Source organism: Neovison vison, chromosome 11, assembly GCF_020171115.1.
Source record: "Neovison vison isolate M4711 chromosome 11, ASM_NN_V1, whole genome shotgun sequence".
Classification (NCBI taxonomy): domain Eukaryota; kingdom Metazoa; phylum Chordata; class Mammalia; order Carnivora; family Mustelidae; genus Neogale; species Neogale vison.
The window spans coordinates 64,696,479-64,719,353 of record NC_058101.1 but is presented as its reverse complement, the minus strand read 5'-3'; the positions used below and the strand labels follow the sequence as shown (position 1 = coordinate 64,719,353).

General features: G+C 51.9%; 1 long non-coding RNA gene across 1 annotated transcript; it reads right to left on the bottom strand.

The window, feature by feature from the left end:
• Window positions 1–6,458: 6,458 nt before the first annotated feature.
• On the bottom strand, window positions 6,459–9,956 carry LOC122889993. The gene is made up of 3 exons (XR_006381007.1): window positions 9,879–9,956; window positions 8,026–8,083; window positions 6,459–7,220 (listed from the first exon to the last, which is right to left on the bottom strand). It is a non-coding gene; the product is annotated as an uncharacterized LOC122889993 (long non-coding RNA).
• Between the last annotated feature and the right edge of the window lie 12,919 nt (window positions 9,957–22,875).

Below are 22,875 nucleotides of genomic sequence, written 5' to 3'. Positions count from 1 at the left end.
CTACTCTAGGATGACCTCATCTTAAATAATTATATCCACAAAGACCCTATTTTCAGAGAAGTTCACCAAGGCAGTTAGGATGTCAACATATTTTGTCATGAGGGGTGGGGGTGGTGGGCAGAGTGTAACCTCTGACACCCGCTATGTTCTTGGCCTTGGAGGCAAGTGAACATACCTGACCTACCTCACTTGACACACTACCTCACTTGATCAACGGGAGAAAGGAGGGCCTATTGTTGTTGTTTTAACGACTGGAAAACTCAGCCTCAGAGAACTGGAGTGATTCTCCCAGGTCCACCAGTCAGCTGGTGCTACGATCAGGACTCCAAGCTTTTAACCCCACATTCAGTTTTCTTCCCTTTTCTCCTTCCATCTGTCCATCAGGAGACCTGAGTGCAATGGGACAGGCCCCAGGCTGGATTCTGGGTAGGCACTGGTAAATAAGGTCAGCCTGTTTGCCTGGAACCTACAATCTGAGGCTGGAGAGGACTATAAAATGTTGAAATATACCATTACTAACTGTGATAAAAATTGCAAAACTTTTTTTTTGCAGCGAACAGGAGGCTGTACTTAGCTATAGCTATGTTCGCTTAGTCAGCAAAAGGCTTCACTGAAGAAATGATATCCACATTGAGTCTTAAAGAATGGGTAGAACTAGGCTCTTCATGGTCAGGAGAGTGGGCAGGCAGGCCCCAGAGAGCGTTCTAGGCAGAGGAATAGCACATGAGAAGGTCTTGTGGCAGGAAAGGTCATAGTGCACCGAGAAACTGAAAGCCGGGCATGCCTGAAGGATGGCACATGACTTTGGAGAAGTGGGATGTGTGTGTGTGTGTGTGTGTGTGTGTGTAAGTGTGAACAGAGTGCAGATCAAGCAAGGACTTTGGAACTGATACACAGTGCAAATGGGAAATGTGCGTCTACAGCAGATCCACTAGAAAGCAACTCGTGTACCTAGTCAGCAGGTCTAGATCAAGGTCACAGAACGGGTTTAGTGCTCTGGTCAGTTCAAGGCTGAAGAAAACTAGCTCTTGGCTCTGGGGGTGTTTCGAGTCTCAAGTCTCATGGTGCCAGGTCAGATCTTATTTGGAAAATGTCCACAAGGCCAGGTCATCATCCAGAAGTTAGCGTCTGACGAAGGAGCAATGAAGCGGGAGGAGGAGTGGGGTTCTGAGTCTCATCGGCTGGGTGACCACTGCTTGGGGCTCCTGCCTCCTTCCCCGCACATGCGTGGGTAACACATTCAAAAAGAAGCCGAGAGATCTTTCCAGACCTGGCTGAGCAGGAGGGGCCCTCATGATTGCTGGCACTGGCTGCTAGGAGGAGGGAGAGGTTTGGCGCAAGGAGCCCAAGAGCAAGGCCCCGTGGTCAAGCTAACTCCAGCTAACTCCGCGTTTAACCACGTTGTGTCGGAGAGGGTGTTGGTGAGTCCCACCAATTGGCCTCTGGCCCTTTCCCGGATGATGGGGAGGATGAAGTTCTTCCCGGCAGAGCGGAAAGACAGCTACAGTTGTAGGTGTGGGAAGCCATGAGGTACATGTCGAAAAGCTGCCCAAATGGAAGGCGTGCGCCCTGCTAGCAGGTGGCCAGCCCAGAGCTGCAACCTCAAAGCTGGGGACAAGATTCTGGCCTTCAACCAGTTGACCCGGAACCCCCCGCCCCCAAGGGCTGTGGCACCGTCCCACTTTTTGGTCCATGCAAGGGCTGAGAAGTATTCAGGCATTTTGACAAAGTCCCAGGGACCTTGCGCAGCTGCACTAAATCTTACGGGAGATCCAAAGGCTGGAAGTTCGAGGGCACCTGAGATGGCCCAGCCAGTCTCGGCTACAAAAATGAATCCCAGGGGTACCTGGGTGGCTCAGTGGGTTAAAGCCTGTGCCTTCAGCTCAGGTCATGATCTCGGGGTCCTGGGATTGAGCCCCGCATCGGGCTTTCTGCTCAGCGGGGAGCCTACTTCCTCCTCTCTCTGCCTGCCTCTCTGCCTACTTGTGATCTCTGTCTGTCAAATAAATAAAAATCTTTAAAAGAAAAAATGAACCCCAGATCCTGGCTTATTATTAAAAGGATTTGGGATGCAAATTAAAATTTAAGAAAAGGTTGGGGGGGCTAAGTCGTTTAAAGAGGAAGGAAGGCAAGGTTTGCTGGGCTATGTAACTTCCCCTTCTGATTTCCCACCAGACCTTCCGTAAAGCACGTGAGCTTCACAATGACTTTGGAACCCAATGTGAGTTTGGGAGGCATGCAAAGTGGGCTTCCATGTCCCACCTCCTCAGTCTGTTCTCATCTCAGCAGCCAGAGTGGTCTGATTCTGGACCACATGGATCATGTCTCCCTCCTCGCCTAAGCCCGAGTAAACACACACGCCCAAGGCCCACCCACCAGGCTTCTTTTGACCCACTCTCACAGATGGCCCAAGCCTCCTGCAGTAGCCACATTGCCTTTTGCTGTTCCCCAAGACTGCCCAGTCAACCTCAGGGCCTTTGCCCTTGCTTTGCCTCCACCTGCAGTGCTCTTCCCCCATAAACCTGTGTGATTACTTCTTCACTGGGTTCAAGGTGGGTCAGAAGTTATCAGGAGTTGTTTCCTGGAACTGCTGTAACAAATCACCACAAGCTGGGGGGCTTAAAACAACCAGAATGGATTTTCTCCCAGTTCCAGAGGCAGGAAGTCTGAAATCAAGGCATCAGCAGATTCCCTCCAAAGCCTCTAAGGAGAGAATTCTTAATCTCTCTCAGCTTCTGCAGGTTCTAGGCTTTCCCTGGTTTGTGGACACATTTCTCTAATCTCCCTGCCTCCATCGTTGCACGTGGTATTCGCGTGGCCTTCTCTGGTTGTCTGTCTTCTCTTCTTCTTCTTCTTTTTTTTTTTAATTTTATTTATTTGACACTGACACAGCAAGAGAGGGAACACAAACAGGCAGAGGGAGAGGGAGAAGCTGGCTCCCACTGAGCAGGGAACCGGATGTGGGGCTTGATCCCAGGACCCTGGGATCATGACAGGAGCCGAAGGCAATTGCTTAACAACTGAGCCACCCACGCGCCCTGAGTCTGTCTTCTCTTCTTATAAGGACACTATCTGGGATGCCTGGGTGGCTCAGTCGGTTAGGTGTCTGCCTTTGGCTTGGGTCATGATCCTGGGGTCCTAGATCGAGCCCCGCATCAGGCTCCCCGCTGAGCAGGGAACCTGCTTCTCCCTCCCCTTCTGCTGTTCCCCCTGCTTGTGCTCTCTCTATCTCTCTCTAACAAATAAATAAATTCTTTTTTAGGCTTTTATTTATTTATCTGACACAGAAAAAGAGAGACAGCACAAGCAGGGGGAGCAGCAGGCAGAAGGAGAGGAGAAGCAGGCTCCCCGCTGAACAGAGCATCCCATAGGGATTGATCCCAGGACATCAGGACCTGAGCCTGAGGCAGACGCTTAGCCCACTGAGCCACCCAGGAGCCCCCGGACATATCTTTTGGGTCCACTGTATAATCCATTATATTTGGTCCTTTGTAATTTTCCATGGTCATAAATAACACAACCCCTGTGTGGCCTGGGTTTTTCTTCCTAGCACGAAGCATCGCATGCTTCCTTGCACGTTTATTTGTCTCTGGCTCTCTCCCCACTGTAAGTCCCAGGAGGGCAAGCAAGGCTCTGTCTGTTTTGCACACTGCTGGATCCCGAGCCCCTAAAACAGAGCCTCACACGCAGCAGGTGCTCAAATAAGGATTTGTTGAATGAATAAATAAAGATCAGAGGGTGCCAAAGATTTACAGCTCTGTTTGGGTCATTCCTAAGAATTGTTACTAACAGCTGGTGATGCTATAGTGTTTACAGGGAAAATGAATATAATTGACACTTATTAAAACGGATATTATGTTTATGCATCACAATTATGTCATAGTCTGATGACAATGCTTAAGTGTCCTCGGAGGAAGCTAGCATCTTCTAGAAAGAAGTGATCTGAAGTGAGAAGGTACATCAGGTATGCTCATGGCATAGGGGCCTGTGGCTTTGCTTCTCAGAGCCAACATGGAAAATTTGGACTGGGTGACTCTGTCACTTGGCAGTCACATAGCCTTTGGGCAAAGTTCCCTTCCTGGGGCACATGGGTGGCACAGTCAGTTGAACTTGGTATCAGCTTAGGGTCGTGAGTTCAACCCTGCATTGAGCTCCATGCTGATCCCAGAGTCTGTTTGGGTTTCTCTTTCCCCTTGCTCCTCCCCAACCAAAATAAATAAATGTATTTAAAAAAATAATGTTCCTTTCCTGTTAAAGCCCTTTCTTTCTTTCTTTTTTTAATTAATTTTATTTATTTATTTGAGAGAGAGCACTAGTTGGGGCGGGGGGATCAGCAAGCGGAGGAAGAAGCAGAGTTTCCACTGAGCAGGGAACCTGATGCGGGGCTCGATCCCAGGACACTGGGATGATGACCCGAGATGAACGCAGACATTTAACCAAGTGAGCCAGCCAGGCACGCCTGCTCAGGCCCTTTTGGCTTAGATAGGGGAGGGTTCAGTGGCAGGAACACCACCTGCCTGCCTCTTCTGACCAGGGGCACCTTCTCCACTGTCTCTCTGGAGCTTGGGACTTCCACAGTGGAGCAGCATCCCCCCTGAGGTAAATGGAGAGGATCTGGGTCCAGCCCGCACCTTGAGCCAGAACTCTGTTCACCCTTAGCTATCATTTGCTGGGAAAGAAAGAAGGTCCCCAAAAGCATAATATCCAAGATAGTGCTTCGAACGAGTGGGGTTTTTCAAGGTTGGGGCTGGTAGGGTCCACATGGGGATGCAGGGGTCCTAGAGGACGGTTCTCTACTCAGAGGGGTGGGCAGTCAATATAGGCGAAGGGACTTTGACGGGAGCCCAACAGAGCGAATTTGCCCCTCATGCCCCGTTCCCCTGATACACGGTGACCTGGCAATATGGGGAGAGGAGCCAGAAAAGAAACCCGCGCCATGGAGCTTCTGCTCCGTCCCTACATCACCTCACTGCCTTCTCAAAAGTACTCCCATTCATTGTGCAAGTGGGGAAACTGAGGCTCAGAGAAGCGAGTCACCTGAAGCAGGGTCACCCAGCATGCAAAACTCTGTGCAAGTGTCATCTTTCAACGTCACACACCGCTGGAGCCTCTGCTGTGGGCCCTCGGGCCTTCACCCTCGGTGTTCCCCAAGCCTGGGGCGCTTCTCAGCTCTGATGAGCTCACCTGAGTCCACCTCATGTGTCCTCTTCTCCAGGCAGATCTCCTGTGAGGCGCCCTGCTGTCCCCGTCTCCTGGCCTGTGCCTGCACTGTGATGCGTTTGCTGTCCTGTCTGTCGTCTCCACAAGACTCTTTCTCTCCGGCACCCCTCACCCAGCTGACAGTCTGTGCTCCCAAGGGCTTGTGGAACAAAGCTCAAGGCCTGACCCAAATGCCACCTCCTCCAGGATGCCTTTCAGAGCAAAGCCTTCCTCTCCACTAGGAATCCATTGACCCGCCTCTGAAAAACGCTACCCCACCAAGGTCTGCCCTTCTTGTCAGGATCTATTCCTGTTTCTTTGCTTATCTGTTGCCTGCCCTCCCTGAGAAGATGTTGGGACCTGGCCCAGAACAGAACTTGGTGCAGGGAAGGTGCTCGAGGAAGAAGACCGCTCCCAGCGCCCAGCAAGTGTCCTGGGGTTGGGCACTCAGGCCTGTTGGAGTTGTAAGAATGGACCTGGGCGTCCTATCTCTCCCCTCCCCAGACCTTCGAGTTGGGAGGGCCCAGATGTACTCCCAACCTAACTCTCACGAGGGGAGCGGAGACACAAAGCCCAGAGAAGGTGAGTGGTGTCCCCAAGCTCACGTGGCAGAAGTCCGCTGATGCCCCATTCTCCTGACTTGACTCCACGACCACTGATTTCTCCTCTCTCCCAGGTTACCTTCTGTGTCTTCCCTTAGTAAAGCATTCAGCTCTTTTTGGAAGCTGCCCTCTCCCCCTGAATTTTACTCACTCAAAGGGCACCTGGCCAAGAGGTTTCTGATGGGGAGCTGCTGGAGGGGAAGCCATTCAGACCTGGGTCTGAGTCTCTCCTTTCCTCTCCTTGGCAGCAGAGGGATGTGGGCAACCTGGGTCCAAAAAATTGTTTTTTAATTGTAGTAAAATACACATCACATAAAATATGCTACCTCAGCCATTTCTAAGTATATAGTTCAGTGGTACAAGATCCATTCATACTGTTTTGCAACTCACACCACTGTCCAGCTCCATAATCTTGATCTTGCAAAACTGAAACTGAATGCAGGGAACACTCCCCATTCCGCCTTCCCTCCCCCGCCCCAGCCCTCGGCAGCCACCATCTCCTTTCTGTTTCTAGGAGGTCTTTTTTTTTTTTTTTTTAGATTTTATTTATTTATTTGATAGAGAGACAGAGAGACAGGAAACACAAGCAGGAGCAGGGGGAGTGTAAGAGGGAGAAGCAGGCTTCCCAGCGGAGCAGGGAGCCCGACGTGGGGCTCAACCTGAGCAGAAGGCAGACCTTTAATGACTGAGCGACCCAGGTGCCCCTGTTTCTAGGAGCTGGACTCCTCTGCAGTCCTCATGTAAAGTGAAATCATCCAGAATGATTTGTCTTTCCACGACTGGTTTAATCTCATGAGCATGACGTCTCTAAGCTCCGTCCACGGTGTGGCAGGTGTCAGCCTGCCCTTCCTTTTTAGGGCTGAGGAAGATTCCACCGCATGGATGCACCATGCTTGGTTAATCCACCAGTAGCCCAATGAACATGGGTTGCTTCCACCTCTAAGCGATTGTGAATCACGCTACTTTGGTTCATTGCTTTTGAAGCTTTATTACTCATCTGAGAAATGGGGTCCCTATCCTTAGATGCTTACATGACTTTGTTTGCCTGCTACTTGCTTGACGAGCCACTGAGGCCTTTTAAAACAGGAGGAGAATGCTGGCATTTGCTGGGCACTCACTGCATGCCACAGGCAATTCTGGGGGCTCTGTGTGTACTTACAGAGCAAAAGCTCATGGGCCTAGGAGGCAGGTGCTGTCACTGTCCCACTTCACTGAAGCAGGGTCTGCCACGTGGCTGGGCTTATCCCACCCACCTGGCGAGATCCACAGGGGCCCGTCCTCACAGCCCACCACCGCATGCCCAAGGTTCCATTTGCCTTGGGAAGGAAGACGGAGGAAGATGCGAGAAGGCTCTGCAGTTTGCCTACTTGGCTGAGAGGAGCTCAGTTGTTCCTGCAAAACAGATGTGCGATCCTTCTTCTGAAAAACAAAACAACAAAATCTATGTAGCAATTACATGAAAACTCCTATTTCATACAGCTTTTGGGGGGCAAAAAAAGGCTAGAAATCTCCACACTCTGTCCAGTCGACACTATCGAAGGGAGTATCAAACATTATATTCACAGGGATGTGTTCATTTAACACGCAAACCATCAGAACCCGTCACCTAGGGGCGCCTGGGTGGCTCGGTTAGTTGAGCATCTGACTCTTGATTTTGGCTCAGGTCGTGATCTCAGATCGGGAGATGGAGCCCCTTGTCTGGCCCCATACTGGATGTGGAGCCTACTTGGGATTCTCTACTTCCCTCTCCCTCTGTCCCTTCCCAGCCTTGCTCACATGTGCTCTCTCTCTAAAAAAAAAAAAAAAAGGGACCCATCACCTAACTCATTTCCACAATCAGATGCAGGGAAGGCTGGACACATGATCACAGAAACCTTCCCCGAAGGGGGAAGTGGCCATAAAATGAACCACAACCTGTGCCCATCAGATGCCCTCCCCATTTGTGGCTTGATTTATGGCATTGCCAGGAAGGGTGGAATTTCTGCCCCAAAACCATCTAGCCTAATTACCCCTGTGGCTAGCACAGGGCCCGAAACTGGTGTTGGTTTTGAGGCGAAGGTCCTGGTGGGTCCTCAGAAGACCCCTGTCCCATGCCACCGAGAACCTCGGCTACCTTCCGGGCCACATCCGTGTTGACTGGGACGATTGTCAGCTGCACCAGGCGTGGAGAAATCAGCTGGTTCTTTGCATCCAGGAAACAAATAAACAAACAAACTTCTCTTACCCCGAAGCAGTTGTCAGTTCTGGGAGGTAGCAAAGCATTTATTCCTCGTTATTCTTTTCTGTAAAGGACAGGATAACAGAGCTAGAACTCCTGGTCACTGGCAACAGCTCTCCTTCCTTGAGAGCCTACTGTGAGCAGCTATTCGTACACATCTGCTCTCTGACCTCTCGATGATCCCTCAAGGTCCCCACCCGCTTTGCCAGGTGAGCCCACCGAGGCTCTGAGGGGACCAGTGAGTGGGTCCCCCGAGGCCGCCGAGCAAGGAAGCCGAAGCCGCGGAGGAGAAAAGATTTGAACCCAGGTCTGGAGGAACCCAAAGCCACGCCCCTTCTCCTTGGGGAGGGTTGCGTACATTCCCTTCCTGGCTTTTTGTCTCAATTGTTCCGGTTCAAGAGAAAGTACAAGGTTGCAGTGGGTGGGGCCTCAGGCAGGGGCCCATGCTTGGAGGTGGGGATTTAGAGTGCGGGGTCAGCACAACCTAATGTCTGTTGAGTCTGAGCTGCCAAGAACCTCAGAGCTGGGGTCCGTGGAGGGAGGGATCAGGATTGAGGTTTGGCGTTCTTTGACCATAAACAGGCCTCAGGGCAAAGATTCAGTGCCAATGGTTAATTATGGAGGTGAGGTCGGCAGAATAAAGGCCCCCACAGAGATCCACCTCCCCCTCCCCAGAACCTGTGTCTGCAAGAGGAACTTTGCAGGGGTGACTAAGGTTATGGACCCTGCGATGGGAAGATTATCCCGGATTTTCTCTCAGAGTCCTTAAAATTGGAAGAGGGAGACAGAAGAGTGGGTCAGGGAGACTCCATAGGGGAAGGACTTCACCTGCCGGGCAAGAGGATGGAGGAGGGGCCATGAGCTGAGGAACGCTGGAAGCCTCTAGAAGCTTCCAATGCTGTGAGCTCCTGCCACCGGAGCTGGTGTTCCTAACTGGGCTTTGCTTCCTCTGTGAGACACCTGGAGCTCACGGTGGGAGTAAGCGGAGACCGGCAGGGGCAGGGATTCCGGCAGCCAGAGAGCGGCCTCAGGAAGAGAGGAAAGTGCTAGAAACTGGAGGTTGTAAAGGAGGCCTCCAGGGGATCTGCGGGGAGCACACGGGGACCAGACAGCGCACCGAGGCTGTGGTGTGACCATCTGGTTGAGTTCTGGAGTCACAGTCTTTCTGACGTTGCCCTGCACCTGTCTGGCCTCTCCTGTGACAGGGGCTACCTGCTACCCCAGCCCAACCCTACATCCTGCCCCACAGGCACCCACCCTCCAGGAGCACCCAGTCATTTGCACTTCTCCAGGGCTCATATTCATCACACTTCTCAGCCTTTGCAAATGCTGTTCCCATTGCCTGGATGCTCCCCGCACCTCTTAACTACTGCGTTCTCCCATGTGACCGATTTCTGGGAAACTTTCTCTGCTGCCTCCCCCACCCCCAGGCTGGGGGAGAGGTCCCCCGCATGCCAGCCCTCTTGGGCCCCATTCCTTCTGGGGCTGTGCTCCACACATCCCAGCCCTGAGGCTGTTAGCTCCTGAGGGTGGGCGGGACTGTGGTGCCTGACTGGGCTCTGCCTCCTGGGCACCCAGCCCAGGGCCTGGCACGCACCGGCTCAGGGGGAGACTCTGCTCTACAGAACCCAAGTCATGGGAAAGGCACGCATTGCTGCCCACAGCCCAGCCCCTGGCCTCTCGGCCTGGCTATTTTTATTTCCTCCCCCTGCAGTAAGGAGGCCCAATCCGAGCCCGTGAGACCAGCCAGGCAGAGTGAAGGCATTTGCGGGTTCTGCCCCAGCCAGAGGCCAGCCGGAGGGGCCGTGGGGGCTCCCCCTGGGGAGCACAGCGCCTTGACATTGGCCGGAGAGCCATACCTTAGAGCCACGAGGGACTGCAGGGCCCAGCTCACCTCCTGGACAGAGTCCCCTAAGACAGAGCCGTGTGACCTTGAGTAAGTCATGCAGGTTACCTCGTCTGCCAAAGGGGTGGGGTCTGGCCCTCTCTTGCAGATTATTCTGAGCATCCAATGATAAGGCGATAAGTCTAACTGGAATGTCGTTTGAAACAGGGAAACAGTCAACATGATTTAAGACGCAAAGTTTTTTTTTCTTTTTTTTAAAGATTTTATTTATTTATTTGACAGAGAGAGATCACAAGCAGGCAGAGAGGCAGGCAGAGAGAGAGAGGAGGAAGCAGGCTCCCGGCTGAGCAGAGAGCCCGATGCAGGGCTCGATCCCAGGACCCTGCGATCATGACCCGAGCCGAAGGCAGCGGCTTAACCCACTGAGCCACCCAGGTGCCCCTAAGACGCAAAGTTTAAAGAAAGGAGTATTCCCAGAACCTCAGTGAGCTACCACTTTACACCTGTCGGAATGCCTAAAATCAAAACTAGAAGAAACAATGTCAGCAAGGACGCACCATGCATTGTGGGAATGCAAACCCGTGAAGACACTCTGCAAAACAGCACTGGGCGGCTCAGTCGGTGAAGCATCTGCCTTCTGCTCAGGTCATGATCCTGGGGTCCTGGGATAGAGTTCCTTGTCGGACTCCCTGTTCAGTGGGGAGCCTGCTTCTCAAACTCCCTCTGCTGCTCCCCATGCTAGTACTCTCTCTCTCCCTGACAAATAAATCAATAAAATCCTTTAAAAAGAAAAAAAAGAAAACAGTATGGAGATTCTTCAAAAAGTTAAAAATAAAAGTACCTTCAGATCCAGTAATTGCACTACTGGGCATTTACCCAAAGGACACAAAAACACTCATTCAAAGGGATACATACACCCCGATGTTTCTAGCAGCATTATCCACAATAGCCGAATTACAGAAGCAGCCCACTGCCCATCAATTGGTGAATGGATAAAGCCATGGTATATATCTTCACAGAATATTACTCAGCCCTGAAAAAGAATGAAATCTTGCCATTTGCAATGACGTAGATGGAACCAGAGGACTACTTTGCTAAGTGAAGTCAGTCATTCAGAGAAAGACAAATATCACATGATTTAACTCACAGGTGGAATGTAAGAACCACAACAAAGGAACAAAGGAAAAATGAGACAAACAGAACATGAGACTCCTAACTCCAGAGAGCAATCTGATAGTTCCTGGAGGGGAGGTAGGTGGGGTGGGGGAGACAGCTGGTGGGGATGAAGGAGGGGATGAAGGAGTACACTTGTCGCTGTGAGCACCAGGGGAGGCATGGAAATGTCACACAGTCGCTGTATTGTATGCCTGAAATCAACATAGCACCATATGTTAACCATGCTAGAATTAATATAGATATTAATTTTAAAAATATATAACTTCGGATTGTCATAGCAAAAAAAAAAAAAAAAAAAAAAAGGGAGTATTTTACTCAGTGCAAACCCAGCCCTCAATCCCAGACAGCCAGCTGGCTAGCTTCCCTAGGGTCCACCAGCGTGGCTCTTTTTTCCTTTACTTTCTCCCTCCTTCCTTCCCTCTTTCTCTCTCTCCTTCCCTCCTCTCCCTCCCTCTCTCCTTCCCTCCCCTTCTTCTCTCTCTCTCCTTCCCTCCCTCTTTCTCTCTCTCCTTCCCTCTCTCTCTCTCTCACAGAGAGAGCCAGAGGTTGTTTGTAAGAATATGTGTGTGTGTGTATATTTACACACACACACACACACATCCCCATCATGGAGAACCTGATCTACGCTCCATGCTCTGGCTCACTGTCCATGCTCACAGTCGGTGCTCACCCCATGTCATGTCCCAAGGCCCTGAGAGTACAGGGACTAGCGCTAAGTCACACAGCAAGGGTGTGACGGGCCCAGAGCCAGACCAGAAGCCAGCCCTGCCCAACCCTGTCATATGGGAAATGTTTAATCAGTGCTGCGATGGGTGTCCACCTGTGCCTTGTCAGGGTACCCCGAAACATCGCTGGGATTCCTAGTCCCAGGTCTAGAACCCTCTCCAGAAGCCCTGTGCTCCCACTGGGCAGGTCCCCCCTCCCCCCACCCCACTTAATTAGATCTGCAGTCCCATCCCTGCACCGCCACCACAGCACTGCTGGGACAGGGCCTGGAATAAGGCCAAATGGATGCATGAGAAATTCTGTTCCTATGACATTAGGCATCGCTGATTTGAATTTAGACTCATAAAATGAGAACTCTGGGCATGGGGAAATTCTGTCATAGGTAGGTAGCCCCAGGAGCTGGGGCCCCCGGGCTTCAGACCACGGGCCTTCTCTGAATCCCAAGTGTCCTACCTGCAGTACGTGACATGGGCCGAGTTGCTTACGGACTCTGAGCCTGTTTCCTTGTCTGTGAGACAGAAGTAATAAACCCAGCGCACAGGCCATGGGGAGGACAAACCCAGGTGGGTCAGGGGAAAGCACCTGGCAGGTAAGGATAAGACCACATGCGCCCCTCAACAGCCCTCACACATCCTGGGCCCCGTTTCTGTGCAGACACGACACAGAGCTCTGGAGATCCTCTCTGGGGAGGACGGCGTCCTTCCTACCAGTTTGCTCTGAGTTCTCACGCCTCTTAGAGCACTCAGCTGTCTGCCATAGAACACACTTGCTGGCAAGTCCACTGCCCACTGCCTGGCACTAGAATGCCTTGCCCAGGAGCTCATAGGGTTCTCAGATGTGTTCACCATTCCACCCCCCAGTGCTTGGAACCGCCTGGCTTGCTCGTGGGAGCAGTCTGTCGGAGATCCCCTGAATGATCGCTCACTTCAGTAACGGAAGAGGGGATAGACTCTGGCATCTTGCAGATGCGGAAACTAAGGCACAGACAGGTAGGAGTGGCTTCCTCTCCAAGGCATGAACACAGTCTCCCATGACAGGGACTGAGGGGTCAGTCTGCAAGCCCTGGAGCCACGTTGCCTGGGTTCAAGGCCTGGCCCAGCTGCCCACTGGCTGTGTGACCTAAGGCAGGTCACTTGAGCTCTCTGGTCCTCAGTTTTCTGCCTGCCAGATGGAAGTGAGAATAGTAGCTGCCCCATGGGGTTGTTGTCAGAAGACACAAGGTCTCTCCTAGCATAGAGAAAAACAGAGAACATCTCCAGGAACTGCCAGCTCTCAGCACACCATCTCTAACTGTCAGAAGGCACAGAGCCAGAGCGCTGACTCAGCCACAGTCACCCTGTTCAACGCCAGGCTCTGTCCACCATTCCACACCCATCCCACCTGCTGGACGTGGAGACTGAGCACAGGTGGGGAGTGAGCCAGGCTGCACGCCGGGATCCCAGGATGTGGGACCAGAATGGGGAGTGTGCCCAGAGGGAGGGAAGCCTGCCTCTGCTTCAGCCAAGCTCAGACATGGACCCCATCCCGTCAGAGGCTTGAACTCCAGAGGACCCCCTTACCCTTCTCTGGAGGGCTTGATTTCCTTCACCAGACTCATAAGGACCCACTGGCAGTTCTGGAAGCCAGAGCATCTACAGAAAATGAGTCACAGGTCCGTACAGCAAAGAATAATCATGTCCATAGTCATGCCCCCCCACCCCAGGACAGATTCCAATTCTGGTTAAGAACTTGGAAGCCCCCTCTGGAGATCAGTTGGGGGAAGATCACTTGGGACAAGCAACTGCAAAGAGCTGGTGTGATATGGTTCAAAGAATAAGGGTTTTAATGCCTGATAGATTTGCCTCTGTCAATTACCATTTCTGTGACCTTGGACAAATAATGACCCCCACCTCAGTCTCCTCATCTGTAAAATGGGCATGACAGTTCTTCATAGCCATGTTAAGTGGGAAAGCGTACATAAAAACCCTTCCTTCCAGAAAACCCTTTTCCCAGCAGGAATGGACAGCACATCAGGGATTCTTCAGGTGTCCCCAGGTGGGATGGGAACCCCCCATCCTTGCCACAGGGGCCCATCAGCCCCACAGTGCTACCATTACTCATCATGATTTGAAGGCTTTACTGGGAAGCTGAAGGATAAGCAGAACTTTGCATGAGGCAGGGCTCTTGTTTTACCTGAATTTGGTTCATGCCTTGTGGCATGGGGCTCTGTGGGACCTGGGGTTTAGGCACAGCTCCTGTCTGAAGGGGAATGGTCCCATGTGCCTCTTTCCACCAGGGAGCAGTCCTGCCGTGGGGGTTGGTACGGAACAGGTGGCCTGAGTGTCAGAGCTAAATTTGAGTGCTGACTCCACTGTGAGATTTTGGGCAAGCTACTTAATCTCCCTGAGCCTGTTTCCTCTTTTGGAAAGTGGTCTAACATGGCCCTGGAAAAGGTTAGTCAGTGTCTGTGACAGGCTCTGGAGGAAGAATGTCTTCCTCCCATCTCCAAGGTGGGGGTGCCCTTTCTCCCATGGCTCTGGGGACAGACGCTGAAGACTATGTGGAGGGGGAACCCCAGAGGGTAGACTGAGCCCCCAAGAAGATGGGAACTGCCCTATGAGGAGGCCTCCAACGCGGACGTGGGACATGGGGAAAGTGGTCAGCCATGTGCTCCCAGCCCCTGCTACCCCCTGGAGGGGCTCTTGCTGGACCCCTCTCAGGGCAGGCATCATGACAACAGGGAGATAAGCCTGGGGCTACAAGGAGGAGCTAGAAGTCTCTGATGGGCCCTGGACCCTCTCAGAGAGGGGCCTCGCATGGGGAAAGTAACTGGTAAAGCCCAGAACCTTAGACCCCGCCGTATCTGCGCCTGTCAGTTTTTTTGGGTCCCTTCAGAATGAGGAGGGCGGTGTCCTTGGTCTCAGGGGAAGGAGTGGGCAGCTGCGGGTGAGGGAGGAAAGCAAGGCATCTGACCCTGAGCCAGCAGGAGGAAGCCCAGCTGGGCCAGGAGAAGTGCCCCGGGGACTTAACTGTTCAGTTTCCTGTGAGTCCCCAGGAGCCTCCCACCGGACTCCCACTTTGGTGCTGTGAAGCTGAGTCTGTCCTGAGGCAGGGGCTCCCGGCTGGGACCCTATACTCAGACACCAGGATCTGAGTGTGGTGACCTTGCAGAGGGGGCGTGTGTGCTCCTGGGATGCAGGCCCCACGGTGCTCCCCGGTCATGGGGGGCTGGCCACCTCTGACCCTCTCTCTGAAGGCACTGGACATGCGCTGGGGAGAAATGATTCCAGCAGGGACCTCAAAGAGCAAGGAAAATCGTCCTCGCCTAGGAGGGGTGTGCAGGTTAGACTTCCATGGTGGTTGCTGGGAAGGCCTTTTCTCCATGGGTTCACATCTATAATGGGTTGCCTTGAGGTTCAAGGTCATCCTTAATAACATGGGTGGGCATCTTCCACTCCCTTGAAGACTTTGGGAGTAAAACTGGGTTTTCATAAGAAAAAAGAGATTCTGGGGCGCCTGGGTGGCTCAGTGGGTTAAGCCGCTGCCTTCGGCTCAGGTCATGATCTCGGGGTCCTGGGATCGAGTCCTGCATCGGGCTCTCTGCTCAGCAGGGAGCCTGCTTCGTCCTCTCTCTCTCTGCCTGCCTCTCTGCCTACTTGTGATTTCTCTCGGTCAAATAAATAAATAAAATCTTTAAAAAAAAAAAAAAGAAAAGAAAAAAGAGATTCTGCCCGTGGAGGGCAGAGTCCCCAGCTCGCAGGTCCATCCTGCTGATTCCGGACGGGTCTGCCAGACCTCACAACCACGTAAGCCAATTCCTTAAAATAAATCTGTGTTTCTCTGGTGGAAGCTGGCTGACACAGCAGGATACAGGCGTCCCCTCCCCATCCCACCTTCCTCTTCATTCCTGGAGAGCTGACCGTGCTAGACCCAGGTGGGGAGAGGTGCACGCGACAGGTCCCCCCACAGTCCAACAGGGAAGACGAGCACGGAAAGAGCTGTGTGCGCATGCGTGATGAGCCCGGCCTCGCGGGGAGCCGGACCTTGCAGAGTGGGTTCAGCTGGGTCTGGATGGCGGGTCGCACAGGGGTCTTCCCTCGGCGTTCAGTACTACCGTGCATATTGGCAGTTTGAAGCTGCCTGTGGCCTGAGTAGCCAACTATGGAAACCGGTAAGTGCCGCCAGCCCGCACCATGCCCCGCAAGCTTACCCGTGCACCACCGCCTAGAAGAATGTAACAAAGGACCCACGTATATGGAGGGGTTGAGAGAACCAAGGAGGGCTTCCATGTGGGGGATGGCTTCTGAGGAAGACCTAAAGACCCGTCAGGATTTCACTCAATGGGGAGTGAAGGGAATAGCAGCTAGCATGAGGGAACAGCACGTGGGAAGGTTCTGAGCAGAGAAAGAGCCCTGTAAGGTTTGGCCACTTTCTTACTTATCCAGGTTTTCCCCCCAGACCAGGGGCACCTAGAGGGTCTACATGGCTCACCATCTCTGTATCTGCAGGCGCAGCAGAGCCACCCTGTGAGCCCAGTGATCTCACACTGTTTGCTACACCTGTTATCTCATGTGAAAACAAGGGGAGGGGGTCTTGGAGTCAATCCAGACTCTTTGCTAAGCTCAGTAAGAAGACAGGGCAGAGACATGATCTGATTAATGTTTTTTAAAGTGTTTTATTTTTGTTTTTTTTTTTAAGATGATCTGTTTATTTATTTATTTGATGGAGAGAGACAGCAGGAGAGGGAACACAAGCAGGGAGAATGGGAGAGGGAGAAGCAAGCTTCTCGCTAAGCAGAGAGCCTGATGCAGGGTTTGATTGCAGGACCCTGGGATCATGACCTGAGCCAAAGGCAGACGCTCAACAGACTGAGCGCTTGTGATTAATATTTTAAAATATTTTAAATACATCATTCCTTTCCAGAATCTCAGACCTGATTCCTGTTCGTAGTCCCTCAGGGCCCTGGCCAGGGTGCAGCCTCAGGCAAAGGCCAAGGTATATGGGAAAGAATAGGTGAGATTTCCAGGGCAGAGCATGGTCCCAGGGTTACTAGTGACCCTGAAGATGTGGGGCTGTTCGTTGTCACGCCCTGGGTGTCCCCACCTCTGGGAAGTCCTCCCCTGCAGAAGAAACAGTGAGAAGAGCTGAGCAGAGACCCCTCCACAGAGGAACCACTGGTTTTGTGTCCTGGTGGGACAGCTGCTGAGAGTTCTCTGCTGTAATGGGCGCTTTAGAAAGGAAACAAAGAGAAAAGTTTCCAAGATTGACCCATGGCCAAGGAGGTGACAGGGCACTGATGCCAGTCTTCGGAAGAGATCCTTTTAGAGCCTTCAGTGGCCTCTCCAAGCCACCGGCAGGCCACTGTCCCCTCATGGGTGGGATGGCCCAGCCTGGAGAGGGACAGGGGGAGGGGTCGAGACAGTGCAGCCCCCCTGTGCTCACAGAGCCCTCTGAGGTCAGGGGAGGATATGGTTTTGCAGGAAGGGAAACTGAGGCTCAGAAAGGTTAAACAATCTGGTTGAGGTCAATGGGCTGGCTCCTTATTCTTTCTGATACTTCATCTCATATTGTTCCATCACCGCTTTTCCTTCCTCCCCTCCCACCCTCCCTCCCTCCTTTCTCTCTCCTTTCTTCTCTCTTTTAAAAATAATTTCAGACAGATCTGAGCTTTGGGTGAGTTTGGCCCAAGGGGTGCACTCTTAACCACTGCTCCAATTGAGACACCTTGAGTCCCTTTCCAACAGACTCCCCTCCCCCACTCCTACCCCCCCAATTCTAACTCTTCTCGCTGTGAATTGGTTTTCCTGTTTTCTAACTTCCTATGCATGGTTCACGCTGGCTTCATTTTTTCTCTGCTTGAATTGCAAGATGATGTGGAGAAGAGAGGGGTACGTGAGGAAGGGCTGTGGTCAGGGTCTGTCGCTAAGGGAGCAGTTTCTGTACAGTGTGTCCTTGGAGCCCTCCTCGCTCCCACGGGCGGGGTGGACGTGTACATCACATCCTCTCCCTCCACCGGCCTGCTCCCTGCCTCCATGCGACACGCTGACATGCTTTCTTCTGGAAGCCCTCCCTAACGCACCTGCTGTAGGCACCTCTCACCTAGAACTTTCTTCCACAGCCCCCAGCATGATCATGATGAAATCACTGGTCGTGTTATTTGTCTTAAACACCTGTGTTGTCCGCATAGGTGAGCTCCCAGGGTAGGCCCAGGTGTGCCACAGTCACACCACCTCCCCAGGTGTAGCTTGTCCATGATTCACACACGCTCAGTAAAGGCTTAGTGAACAGTTGCTTGTAGGAGAAAGTGTGTCTGTGTGTGTGCATGGGTGCGCATGTGGGAGAGAGGAAACAGTGTGAGCAAGCATGAGCCAAGGAGCACTGAGGGGCAGGGGCAGCCCTGCCTGGGGGGCTCAGGGCACAGCACCCCATGCTGGGGTTAGTTAAGCCTGGCACTGCCCCACCTGCTTTACCTGGGTGCACTCTTGCCATCCTGACCAGCACCCATGAGGAAGAGACCTCCATCACTCTCTTTAGAGACCAGGAAACAGACTGTGGGAGCTCAGTCCTGCAAATTCACTCAGCTCACGCCAGGCTAGCATCCCCTGTGCTTTGGGTCAAAGAAATTAAAAGCTCCCCGCACCCCAGGGTCAAGAAGCAAGGACATGGACCCCACCTCTCAATACAAGGAGCAGCAAGGAGGGGCGCCAGGGCGGCTCGGTCAGTTAAGCATCTGCCTTCAGCTCAGGTCACAGTCTCAGGATCCTGGGATGGAGCCGGGCATCGGGCTCCCTGCTGCTTCTCTGCCTGCTGCTCTGCCTACTTGTGCTCTCTCTCTCTGTCAAAAGAATAAATAAAATATATATATTTTTAAATGTTATGGGGGCCACTAATCCTGCCTGCACACACCGGTCATGGTGATGTCGGGAATCGGGGCATCCTCAGGCATCCACAGCTCCCCGGGCCAGGGCAGGCAGCCCAGACCAGCTCCAGCAGCTGACCAGCTGCGGGCCCCTTCCACCCTCACTCAGGCCTCCTAGTTTCTCTCCTCCGGATGGGCCGTTCAGCTTTTCGGGAATCAGAGCCCTCTGCCCCCTTCCATTGCCAACTGCCAGGCTTGGCCTTCTGCACACCCGCTGGGCTGCATTCCTATGACGGGAAAATGGGTTGGCTGCCCAACATGAGGCTCGGTCCGCCCTCAGCCCCCAGAGGTGGGAGGGAAGGACTGTGTGGTGAGCATTGAGGGCCATGCAGTGACACTGAGCAATGGCTGGGCTGGGGGACACGGCTGCCGCTGCCTTTGTTCTCAGCCAGCCAGGGGATGCCTCCCCTTGGAGGTTGGTGACGTGGTAGACCCTCCAAGGCAGGAGGACAGGGCTGCAGGCTCGTTCCAGTTGCGAGGGCGGGGGGAGCATGTGCATGAAGGACACTGGCACGGACTAGGGCCCAGAAGGTCAGACTCTGGCCCAGGAAGATGACTTGACCATCGCCTAGGGCAGGGGCCCAGAAGGTCAGGCTTGGGAAAGGCATCTTGATGTCTGGGAGGGGGAACAAGATGGGAGCTGTGGTGAAGGGGAGAGGGGTGCTGACGCTCGGGCTGATTAGAAAAGGCCTTGGCAGTTCTCGAATGTGGGGCCCTTGACCATGGGCCAGGGTCATATTTCCGGTGGAAGGTGGCGCTCTCACTGAGATAGGACCCCAGGAGGAGGAGCAGGTTGAGGACCCCAGGCTGCTGTGTCCTCCATTCTGGAGGGGTTTGAGACAGCCAAGAAGAAATCACCAGGAAGGTCTGGTGGGTAGTGGAAAAGTGTGGCCTATGGGAGTGACCTGGGGGCCAGCACCCATCCCGATCCTCCACCACTGAGGATGTTAAGGGGTGGAGCTTGATTCCCTAGGGGCCCAGAGGTCCCTCCAATCCCAAGAGCGCCCCCAAGGCAGCAGCCTTCGCAGGGGCTGCATTGTGCTCCAGGCATCGGCAAGGACTTTCCAAGTGGCTTAAGGACCTCAATTTCCAGGTTGTCGGAGGCCAGAACAATGTTCCTTCCCCATTTGCCCCCAAGTCCCCCAACCCACGTCTCCTGCCCTCTGAGGCAGAGGCCTGGCTCCTCCACTCTGGATGGCAATCCGAGCCCCAGTGTGGGCGGAGCCTCTCCCTTCCAGGCACTGGGGTGGGCCATCTCCATCTTTGTCCTTATATACCTCCTCAGGGGCAGGACTGGAGACGGAGCAGTGGCTGTGGCTCTTGTTGGCCATTCTGGATTCTCATGTAGGGCATGGGGAGAGAGGTAATCTGTTTCTTTGTTTGGTTGGTTTTTTAAGGAACAGGACTTTTAAAAAATTTATTTTATTTTATTTTTATTTTAAGCAGGCTCCGTGCCCAGCGTGGGGCTCAAACTCACGACTCTGAGATGGAGAGTTGCACACTCTGCCGACTGAGTCAGGAGCCCCTAGAGCAATTGTCTTGGAGGAGCTAAGCAAAAAGCTTCTCAGGAGAAGGACTGAAGGTGTGTCTAATCAGTATGACTTACTCGCCCTCCTAATCATCTCTCATTTATCTAGAATGCGGAAGGGAGGTGATGGCCCCAACAGTGATTGCCACCTTTGCTGGAATCGAAAGATGAAGCCAGCCTTCCTCTCAGAGAAAGCATGTCTGATTGACTTCAGGCATTGATGGGGAGAGCTGTCTTTGTGGTGGGTATTTTCCACAAACTGAACAAAATCTATAAATCTATAGCTCCAACATTTTGATGAAATTGCACGTAAAGCACATGACAGGGGCATGTAATAATTTGGTGGGGGGAAGTGTATTGAAATTAACATTTTCATTTCCCTAACTCTTTCTGTGTATTTCCAGTTACACAAAGGGTCTTTGATGGTAAGAGGTATACAGGACAGCTCCCAGATAAATTTGGGTAGGTTCTTTTCGGTGTCCTTTCCCAGGGACTGAGAGAGTAGGACCCCAACAGCCAACAGCTGGGTGACATATCCCTGGGCAAGGCAGGGGCTTTCCAGCAAATCAAAGAAAAGTCAACAAACTGAGAAGATCATAACCAAGTTGCCCACTGACTGACCAGTAGAAATGGTTTATGGACGCCTGGGTGGCTCAGTGGGTTAAGCCTCTGCCTTCGGCTCGGGTCAGGATCCCAGGGTTCTGGTATCGAGCCCTACCTCGGGCTCTCTGCTCAGTGGGGCGAGCCTGCTTTCCCCTCTCTTTCTGCCTGCCTCTCTGCCTACTTGTGATCTCTGTCAAATAAATAAATAAAATCTTTTTTAAAAAAAAGTTTAGGTGATGGATCATTGTTATTTGATTTTTTTTTTTTTTTGGCCACATATCTTTGAAGGAGTTCAAAGAAGTAAGTGACATTTCTATAACAAAAGATCTTTCCTTCCCATCAATGTATTTATATGAACATATTTCTTCCATACTTACATGATAAGTATGAAAAAAAAAAAAAGAATAAAATCTACCTTGAACTAAGTCTCATTCTAACTATCAGCAATATTTGTCTGTGGGCACCACGAACTAATTCACAAAATAAGGCCTATCCATACTGCTAACAAACTTCCAGTAAAACTGTACTTTCATGTTCGAGATTATTTATCAAAAGGTGGAACATAAGACTTGGTTACAAAGTATTTTGGTAATGGTAACTCAACCCAAAAATAAGATTTTTGAGACTTGCAGTCAAAGAAAATTAACTTTAATTTATACAAGGAAAAAAATGATTTGATAACAGTGAAATAGTTTTCAGTGTAAAGATAAATTCTAGTAAATTAGGATAAAATTCCAGGGGAAGTGGAACAGAGATAGAAAGTCACAGAAATGATGCAAAATGCTTAATTGTCAAAGAGCTTGTCATGCATTTTTTAAAAAAAGATTTTAATTATTTATTTGACAGAGATCACAAGTAGGCAGAGAGGCAGGCACAGAGGGAGGGGGAGGTAGGCTTCCCGCTGAACGGAAAGCCCGACACGGGGCTCGATCCCCGGACCCTGGGATCACCACCTGAGCCGAAGGCAGAGGCTTTAACCCACTGAGCCACCCAGGTACCCCTTGTCATGCATTTTTTAAGTGGGTGATAGTGAGTATGAAATTGCTATGGGATTTAGGTTCCATTGATTTTATTTAAAAGAACATCATAACAATTTTGTTTTAAAATGTTGACATTAGGGGCGCCTGGGTGGCTCAGTAGGTTAAGCCTCTGCCTTTGGCTCAGGTCATGATCTCAGGACCCTGGGATTGAGCCCTATATCAGGCTCTCTGCTCAGCAGGGAGTCTGCCTTCCCTTCTCTCTGCCTGCCTCTCTGCCTACTTGTGATCTCTCTCTCTGTCTGTTAAATATATAAATAAAATCTTTTAAAAAATAAATAAAAATAAAATGTCGACATTAGCAGGACAGTGGCCATGGAAGCTGGAATCAATTTGGGAGTGTATAATAATTCACCTGCCTAATTAGGGAGCCCTGAAAATGGATGTCATCAGAGAGCTGGGCCCAGAGCGGGCCTTTGCTGGCAGTCACCCGCGAAAGAGGAACAGGAGTGGGGCATGAGTGGCATAAAACCAAAAGAATAAAATAAAACAAAATAGGGCGCCTGGGTGGCTTGGTGGGTTGGGCCTCTGCCCTCGGCTCTGGTGGTGATCTCAGGGTCCTGGAATAGAGCCCCACATCAGACTCTCTGCTCGGCGGGGGGTGCCTGCTTCCCCCTCCCCCTCTGCCTGCCTCTCTGCCTACTTGTGATCTCTCTGTGTCAAATAAAGAAAGAATCTTTAAATAAATAAATAAAGTAATAATAAAATGTCAACATTTACAATGTATTAGGAAATTACATTATTAGCAACTCTGTAAATTTAGCATGAAAAACTGAAAGTCCAGGGTGCCTGGGTGGCTTAGATGGTTAAGCGTCTGCCTTCAGCCCAGGTCATGATCCCTGAGTCCTGGGATCGAGTTCCACATCAGGCTCCCTGCTCAGTTGGGAGCCTGCCTCTCCCTCTGCCCACCCCCCCCCACCATCTCCCATGAATAAATAAAAATCTTTTTTTAAAAAGGGAGACAATTTAGGGACGCCTGGGTGGCTCAGTTGGTTAAGCAGCTGCCTTCAGCTCAGGTCATGATCCCAGCATCCTGGGATCG